At 41.1% G+C, this 7,837-nt stretch overlaps 1 protein-coding gene across 13 annotated transcripts in view; it reads left to right on the forward strand.

The window, feature by feature from the left end:
* The window catches only part of CELF1 (CUGBP Elav-like family member 1), a 55,259-nt gene extending 47,428 nt beyond the window's left edge, over positions 1-7,831 (forward strand). For all 13 annotated transcript variants that reach the window (XM_085305621.1, XM_085305647.1, XM_085305676.1 and 10 more), the window contains one exon: positions 6,268-7,831. The gene's annotated coding sequence lies outside the window, so the exon portion shown is untranslated. The remainder of the gene's footprint in view (positions 1-6,267) is intronic.
* The last annotated feature ends 6 nt before the right edge of the window (positions 7,832-7,837 follow it).

Genomic DNA, 7,837 nt, shown 5'->3' on the forward strand with positions numbered 1-7,837 from the left:
TGCCGTTCTACCTGGCACATCTTCCCCTGAAGACTCGGCTGCAGCGTCTGCTGGGAATCCCGCTTCGGATGGAGGACAAGTTTGTGCTTTTGTTTCCAGTGTTTTACTTTGGAGTTTAGGTGCCATATCGCTGAGGTTTTTTTTTTCCCTTATTTAAAGTTTGCTGTGTTTGTAACCAGTGTGTGTTGAGAAGGACCAATGCCAGCTCCTTGGGGGTGGGGAGAGGAGAGAAAAGGGAGCAGCAGAAACTGACACCACACTGCCTTGGGGTGGAGAGGAGACAGGGAAGCAGAGCTGACACCACACTGCCATGGGGGAGAGGACATGGGGAAGCAGAAATAATGCTGMACAGCTGATGAAAACAAGGATGGGAAAGGAAAACTTGAGTCAGTCCAAGTTTGGCTGAGCAAGGAACAGACTCCACATAGCCTTTGTCATGCCCCACTCTTTGAAGCTTCCTTAACTGTATGCCTTTGTGGGGACTTAATTCCTCTCTAAGCAGGAGACAGGCTAGAAAGGTGAACACATTTATGAGTTAAAGGAAAACTGCAGGGTTTTTTTGTTTTGTTTTGCTGTGTATAAAGTGATGTTTATATAGTACTGTGAACATATGCAGCACTTTATAAAACTAAGTAATGTCTCAACCCAGAAAATTTCACTGACCGTTTACAGTTGAATATTAATGAGATGCAGTGACTTTCTTCATGCTTGGGGAAAATTATCCCTATATAATTCAGCTAAGTATTGTAGAAAGGTTTAGAGAGACAGCTTAGTCTGGAAGAATACAAAYAGGGCTAGAAACAAGAAACTCAAAATTCCTGACAGTCTGGAGATTTTTTTGCCAAATCTTTTTCCTACCATTTTCTTAAATTCCCCACATCTGTGGAGTAACATCCTTCTACAGAGTACTGCTTTGACTTCATCTGATAAGCATGTTTCTCTATTCAGATGACTGCTAAACTGGGATACAAAGCCAAGAGTTTACCCTAAAACAGCTCTTAAGGCTCCTGCTTCATACCTGTTCACATGACAGTTGCTTTTTCAGTCTTACTCTGTTGCAAAGAGAGTTCTCTATTTAAAAAAAAAAACTAATTTATGCAGTGGTTTAGTCTAGTATTTAGATATTTCTTTAAACTGCAGTTTTCCTTTAAGGTGGTGTGTGCCAGTGCAAAACTGGAATAACACAGGAGCTGTTGAACCAGAGCAGAGCATTGAGCCATCCAGTCTTATTCTGCCTTTTGGCACCAGCTGTTATCCTCTATACTGAAGGAAAATTAAACTCAACCCTCCAGTGAACACATGCTTTATTTGCACACTTATGAAATTGCTAATGTGTTGCTAAGGGCCTTTTATACACTGGTTTTCGGGGGGCTCAAAGGATTTTTGACACTCTGGCCTGAGTCATTTGAAGTAATAAGAGCAGAGTCCCGTGTTATAACCACCAAAAATCCACCTCTATCTCAAGAGGAAGTTTACAATTTATGTATGTCTTTTGACAGAAGTTCTATTACCTCATTTTCTCCATTTCCTTGTTTCCTTTATATTCCCGGTTGGTGATGCTGTTTCCCAGGGCACCAGGTAACACTGCAGTCTGGGAGCCAGCTGCTAAATGAGTGTGGGGTCGGACATAGGGTTTGGATTTCCTGTTCTGCTCCAGCAGGAGGAGCACTGAACTCATCAAACCTGAAATCCTGTTCAGAATATGTGCGCTCGTGTGCAAGGGGTTCTGCTGTGGTCCATTGGGAATGTCAGGTATTCACACAGACTGGATCCCCAGGGATCTCAAACCTCAGAAGTACAAGACCATAGCATCCAAGAGGAGTCCTTTTCATTGTTAAATTGAAAATCAGTTAGATGATACCAAACCATCTATTTTTATGGCAGAAAGGTAAAACAAATTATTAATATTCAGATCATTTTTTGGTAGAAAAGGTTGAAAGGCCAGACTGCCAAATTTCCCATTTATGCTGGCATGTGGTACCCTTCCATGTTAATTATTTGGATCTCTCTAGAAACGTAAGCATACACTTAAGTGAACCATGTACACTTGAATTCTGCACAATGGGAGAGATGTGTCCTGGTTTTCTGAGAAGAGAGTGTTGGAGTGTGAAGGCCTCCAGGGTGATAATGGGATTTTTTTTAATATATAAATAATATACTTTTCAAGGAAAAAAAAGAAAAAAAAAACATGGTTGGGAGCATCTGCTCCAAGTGCAACCTGCTGTAACCAAGAATGTTGTTTCTATTTTTATAGAAGTTTTATACAGCTCCAGGATGGAGAATATTTATTACCTAAATTATTTCACTGGAAAAAAAGGCCAGGGTTTTGTAGAATCCGTAATGTGATTGTTTTACACACATAATGATGTGCATGATTGAAACTACTGATCTTCAGTGGCCTGTTTGCAGCCCAACAACTGCTAAATGGGGAAGATTAATGCTGTGAACCAGTGGAGGAGAGCGCTGTGCTCTGGGGTCTCTACAGTCACTCTTACCTTCTTTGCACCCTACCCACTGTACTATCTGAGACCTTTGTTCTGCTTCTCTTCTAACCTGGTGCTCTGGCCTCTTCAGTAGTCATTTCAGTTGCCCTAAACTAGACATTTTAGCTTTCGCATCCTATAGCATGTCCTCAGTACTGCAACTTTTGAATCAAGCTTGGCGCTGTTGCAAATAGATGCAACTCTATTGACGTTAGGAAATTCACCAGTTTACATTGTGGCTTAGGTTGGTCCCAAACATAATCACCGTAAACACATAACTTGGGCTAGATCTTGTGCCTTACTGGCGTAACTACATTATAAGTATTGCCAAAAAAAAAAAAAAAATCTATGCAGGTTAAATTCTGAAAGGTGTGATCCTCAGATGGCTTGAATCAGTGCTGCTCTGCTCTCTTCAGTAGAGCTGCATCAATTTTCACCAGCTGAAGATTTTGCCCTTTTTGTGCATTTGTTTCAGATTTCCCCCTCCTTTCATGGGTGGGGATTGTTTTTTTTTTTTTGGGGGGGGGGGGCATAGTAGGGGTGTGTATCAATGTGTATGTTGCCAAAGTTAATAAATGTATAAAGTCTGTGACTGGGGCAGATTTTTTTTTGATAATGCAACTGATCAGATAAAATCAACATTTCTGTGTCTGCTTGGTGRCTGCCACTGACTCTGGGGATTTCTGCTCTTCTTGCCTCCCAGTTTTAAACCAGTTTTCCTCCTCACTCATTGGCAGGAGAGGCTGGGGGCCTGGGGATTTTGTTTGATTTTTAGATTCCTGTCATGTTCTCATTTAAGTGCAGATCCAATCAGTCAGCTGTTTTGGGGCTTGATGGGGCTTAACTGCCCAAAACATAGAAGCAGATTCTGAACTAGCAGCTGATGGGAAAGACAGAATACTTCCAGTAATGCACAGAAATATCCTGAGGAGGAAATTATCTGCAGAACAGCAGATAATTTTATCATTAAGGAATGATAAAAGATGTAAGAAATTAAAGTAGCAAAAACATTTGGGGCAAACTTGATACTACCTGCAGTATTTTAATATTGGAAGCTGTCATTAGATACRTGTCTTGGTTATAATCTGTTCTTGTGTCAAATGTTCTATTTCATGGACAGTAAGATAAGAGCTGAGTGAGTTCAAATAAACTGTAGAAGGATTTGCTTAAGTAGCCATATAGGCAAAGTATTCTGTGTGCTCAAAAACCAAAGAATCAGAATTTTCTACAACAAAAGCTAGTAGGATTTCTGATGAAGCAGAATTCCATAGGTACACCAGGAAATACTTGTGTATTTCTAGAAGCAAAATGGAAATATTTGTCTACTTAGTAGATTTTCTTTTCAGAATATATTTGATTCTGCTTGACATACCATAATAAGATGGAAGTATTGAGAACAATCGAAGTGTTAGCCTGATGCTGCTTAGTATCTAGTACTGTAGCAAACTGACTCATAGATTCTTCAGCCCTGCAGATAACCAGCAGTAAAATTAGATGTCTCCTTGTAGCTTTGCTTTCTCTTCCAGCAATGCAAAGCTTGCRTTGTGAGACAATGCCTCTGGTTGCTGTTAAAGTTAGGCCTAAGCAGAATGAGGACTGCAACTTTTCAAAGGTATCCGAAACAGCAGCAGTGACTGTCTTCTTACATCTTAACAATGAGATAGATTTATTAGCTGTGAGCTCTATTATCTGGAAAATAGGTGCTTCAGAAAATTTCTTAGAAGAAAATAGGAGGAAAAGACTTTCACCTAAATGATAAAAGTTGTGTTAGAAGCCTGCCTGCATGACAGAATTAACTCAAGCATTTCTTCTTGCTAATAGTTGTCGATTAGGGAAGGAAAGGCAAATAGAATCCATTTGGTTGTGAAATTGTTCATAACTATTTAATTTGGAAACATCTAAAAGCAACTTGGATAAATCACATTGCAAATGAACAGTGCAGCTATACACAAGTAATATGCTTTGAGAGTCTCCTGATGCAGACAATTAAATGTAAGGATGTTTTGCATCACTGATCGAAGTTACCACAAAGTATAAAATACAGAATGAAGAAAATCGTACTACATTGTCAGAGTTGTGAGAATAAAACAGGGACACAGTGAAATAACTTTCCCTAAGTTGTTAAGTTCTTATCCAGCTTCTTGTGTCTCTGCTTTTGTAGGCCAGTCTAAGGACTGTTTTTGCTCTTCCAGAAGACCTTTAATGAAACTTGGTCTTCCCCTCAAAAATGCTAAGTGAAATGTTTGAAAAAATAACAAAAACCTCTAAACAAATCACGTCAGGAATTTCTATGGTGCCTGCTAGATGTCACTTGATTTTATTACTTTTTTTCTCATGCCTCAGAGTTCCTGTGATGAATTTGCCTCTCTGGTTAACAGCTGAAACCTCACAGTTTTGCAGACTACGCAGAGCRTTTCTAGAACTGTAGAAATAACCATAAGAGTTGCATTGTGCTCTGTTTGCTGGAATCGGTGTAAGTTCCATATTAAGTCCTTTCTCTAAATTGGAAAGTGTGAAGAGCAAATTCGTTTCAGCAGTACTAGTAAGTTTGCAGGTTTAGTGGGCAGTATGCTTCTTTACGCTGAAATTGGAGTGCAATGCTTGATACTCTGTTATAGGATCACATGAAAGTCTCATGTCTTGCTCCTTTAACCAGTCTTTAACCAGCAGCATTGAGAGGTGCTGAAGAATAGGGCACCAAACAGGAGACTAAGATGAAATCTTAAAAAAGAGGAGAAAAGAACTTGCTTCCATTCACCCCTACTTCCCACATTCTTCCCAAAAAGTTCCTTCTGTTCTACAGCTTAGAGGCTGAGGGGAGGCAGCAGAGGTATTTATATCACTCTAATATGAGAATTATTTTTAAAAATTCAGCTCAAGAAGGCCTCAGGAAACACATCTTTTTACTCATGGAACTGGCAACAGTGACTGTAGAGCTTCTCAGAGCCCAGAATCCCTTCCTCAAAAGCCAGGGACCTGGGGGCTGTTCATATAAAAGGTTGGGAAAGGAAAATCCCTGTGCAGGTCTAATGGTATGAAAAGGGCTCAGCTAGGACAAGTCTTAACTTGCAGTCAAGTCTTAAGGAATTCTCTATTGTGTGGGGTTTTTGGTTCCACTTATTTGTCTCGTATAATCTTCCCCCCCACCCTGCCCCTGCTCCCCGTTTCAAACTACCCAGTCCCAGTTTCCTGGGCTCCTAGGGAATGAGAAGGGGCTATAGCTGAAAGAGAGGACATGGATTTCCTGGGCTGCCACTGCCTACCACCTTCCCATGTTAGGATGCAAGAAGAGTCTCAGCCATCAAACCACCTGTGAATCCCTTGTGTCCTCTGTCTTGTCTCTCATGGTCTTAATCTCTGTGGGCAAATGTTAGCCCTGGAGCCATATATTTTTTCTTTTTCTTTCTGGAGTCAGTCTCCTGGGGAGGGTGCTTCCTCTGCTCCTTCCTTAGAGCTAGCAGAGACCCTGGGCAYGGGACAGGGCGAATGCATGCTAATCGGTGCGTCACGAGGCCGTGGAGTGCCTCGCAGCCCAGGTGCAGAGAGGGAAATCCAGGCCTCTGCTTCCATTTGGTTTCTGGCAGTTTGATGTTTACTTGGTGTCCTTCATGTCCTTCGACTTTTACTTGTCCATCGTTGGCATGTGCTGCCCTTCCCTGTCGACTCCCTTCCCCAGGAGGTCTCATTGTACGGTGCCCATTCTCGTTCTCTCTCTCCGTGTTTGGATGTACTGCTCTGTGTAACTCAGTGGGTCTCCCTCTTTCTGGTTTGTTTTTTTTTCTAGATTCCTGCCGTTTGTTCATCGTTGTGCCTAAAGCATGTCGATGTGGCGTTCAAGTACATCGTCCAAATCCTTGTCTCTTCAGCTTCTCTGATGCTTGAACTCTCACCTTTGACCTTGTGTTGACCTTTGATGCTGATGTGTATTTTTATTATGTTTGTTTCTTTCTTTGTTTTTTTTGTTTTGGGTTTTGNNNTTTTGTTTTGTTTTTTTTGTGCTGCCAAATTGGTTTTGCTAGAAAGACTGCTGAAGGGGAATATTTAAACTTGCATTTGAATATTAAAAAAATTTCTATTTTTCTAGACCTTCGTAAGATAACCACTTGATTTTGTGAATCTGATTCTTTGTAATTGTCTTCAGAGCAGCCTTGCTAGCATACCTTGTGGAGTATTTGTATTTCTGTGAACATACAGCCAATCACTTTCTAGGCTTAGTTTTTTCTGTGTGCTTAGTTTTAAAAACACAGTTTTGAAGAAAAAGTCAATTATATGGTGTGACTCAATCTTTCAGGAGGCTTCCTTAGTCACATTTTGCTGATCTGGTTTCTGTCCTTGAGGAGACAGTATGTATTTTTACGAGTTCAAACTTGTGACTTGAGTGGCATCAGCAGAAAACACTTGAACTACACTTTCTTCTGATTGTAGCTACGTTTTCGCCCTGGCACTTACTGATTTCCCCCCCCACCCCCCACCCCGTGTGATTATCAGTCTGCAGTGAAAATTTGATCAAAGTTGATGTTGTATTTTGTTAAGCCCCAGCATGCTTGTTTTTCGTAACTACAATCTCCTCAGCAAAATGTGATGGTTTTGTTTTATTCTTTCAAGCTAAGATAGTGCCCAGAAACGTTTTGCATGTTTCCTGCTGTTTTCTTCACACCCTCGTATATATCGCCTTCACCTCTCTGTTTTCTATAGTTTGTGCAAAAACTGAGCAATTTAATGGGTTTCAAAGGTATCCTTTTAAATTGGTGTTTTTGGTATAACAAATGTCCCATCAGAAGCCACCTGAGGGCATCTACCTGTGCACTTAGACTGTCTGCCTGACAGAGCACCTGGACCTTGTTCCATCTCCGGAGCCATGGGAGGTGCCTGGGGCTGGGTTGCACTGCTCCTGTAGCAGGAGTTTTGGCTGAAGGGAATAGTTGGGAAGCAGGAGGGTGAGGCAACTTCACAGTATTTCTGTTTCCCAAATTCTCCGAAACTAGGGCTCCTCTGAAACACTCTTTACTAGTATTGTATCAAAGTTGGGGCATATTTTTGTGAAGTCCAGCCCCAGCTTAATACCATCAGTCAGACCTTGGTGGCAGGATCATTGAAGACTCGAGGTTAGCTCTTGAAATAAGAACATATAGAATATCCCAGAGAAAGCGTTTGTAAACCTGGTTACACAACTGCTGGCTCTTTCCCCAAGTGACAAGCACAATACAACAGCCTCTAAAGCTGTTACCTGAACAGGGTACCATCCCCAGCCCTCTTCTCAGGGGCCTTAGCTGGGGAATCTCTACGGAGATTTTTTAGGTTTTCTTTCTTTCTTTCTTTTTCTCTCTCTTTTTTTTTTTTTTTTTTTTTTTTTT

Source organism: Rhea americana, unplaced genomic scaffold (genome assembly GCF_003343005.1).
Source record: "Rhea americana isolate MKP2758 unplaced genomic scaffold, rheAme1 scaffold_102, whole genome shotgun sequence".
NCBI lineage: Eukaryota > Metazoa > Chordata > Aves > Rheiformes > Rheidae > Rhea > Rhea americana.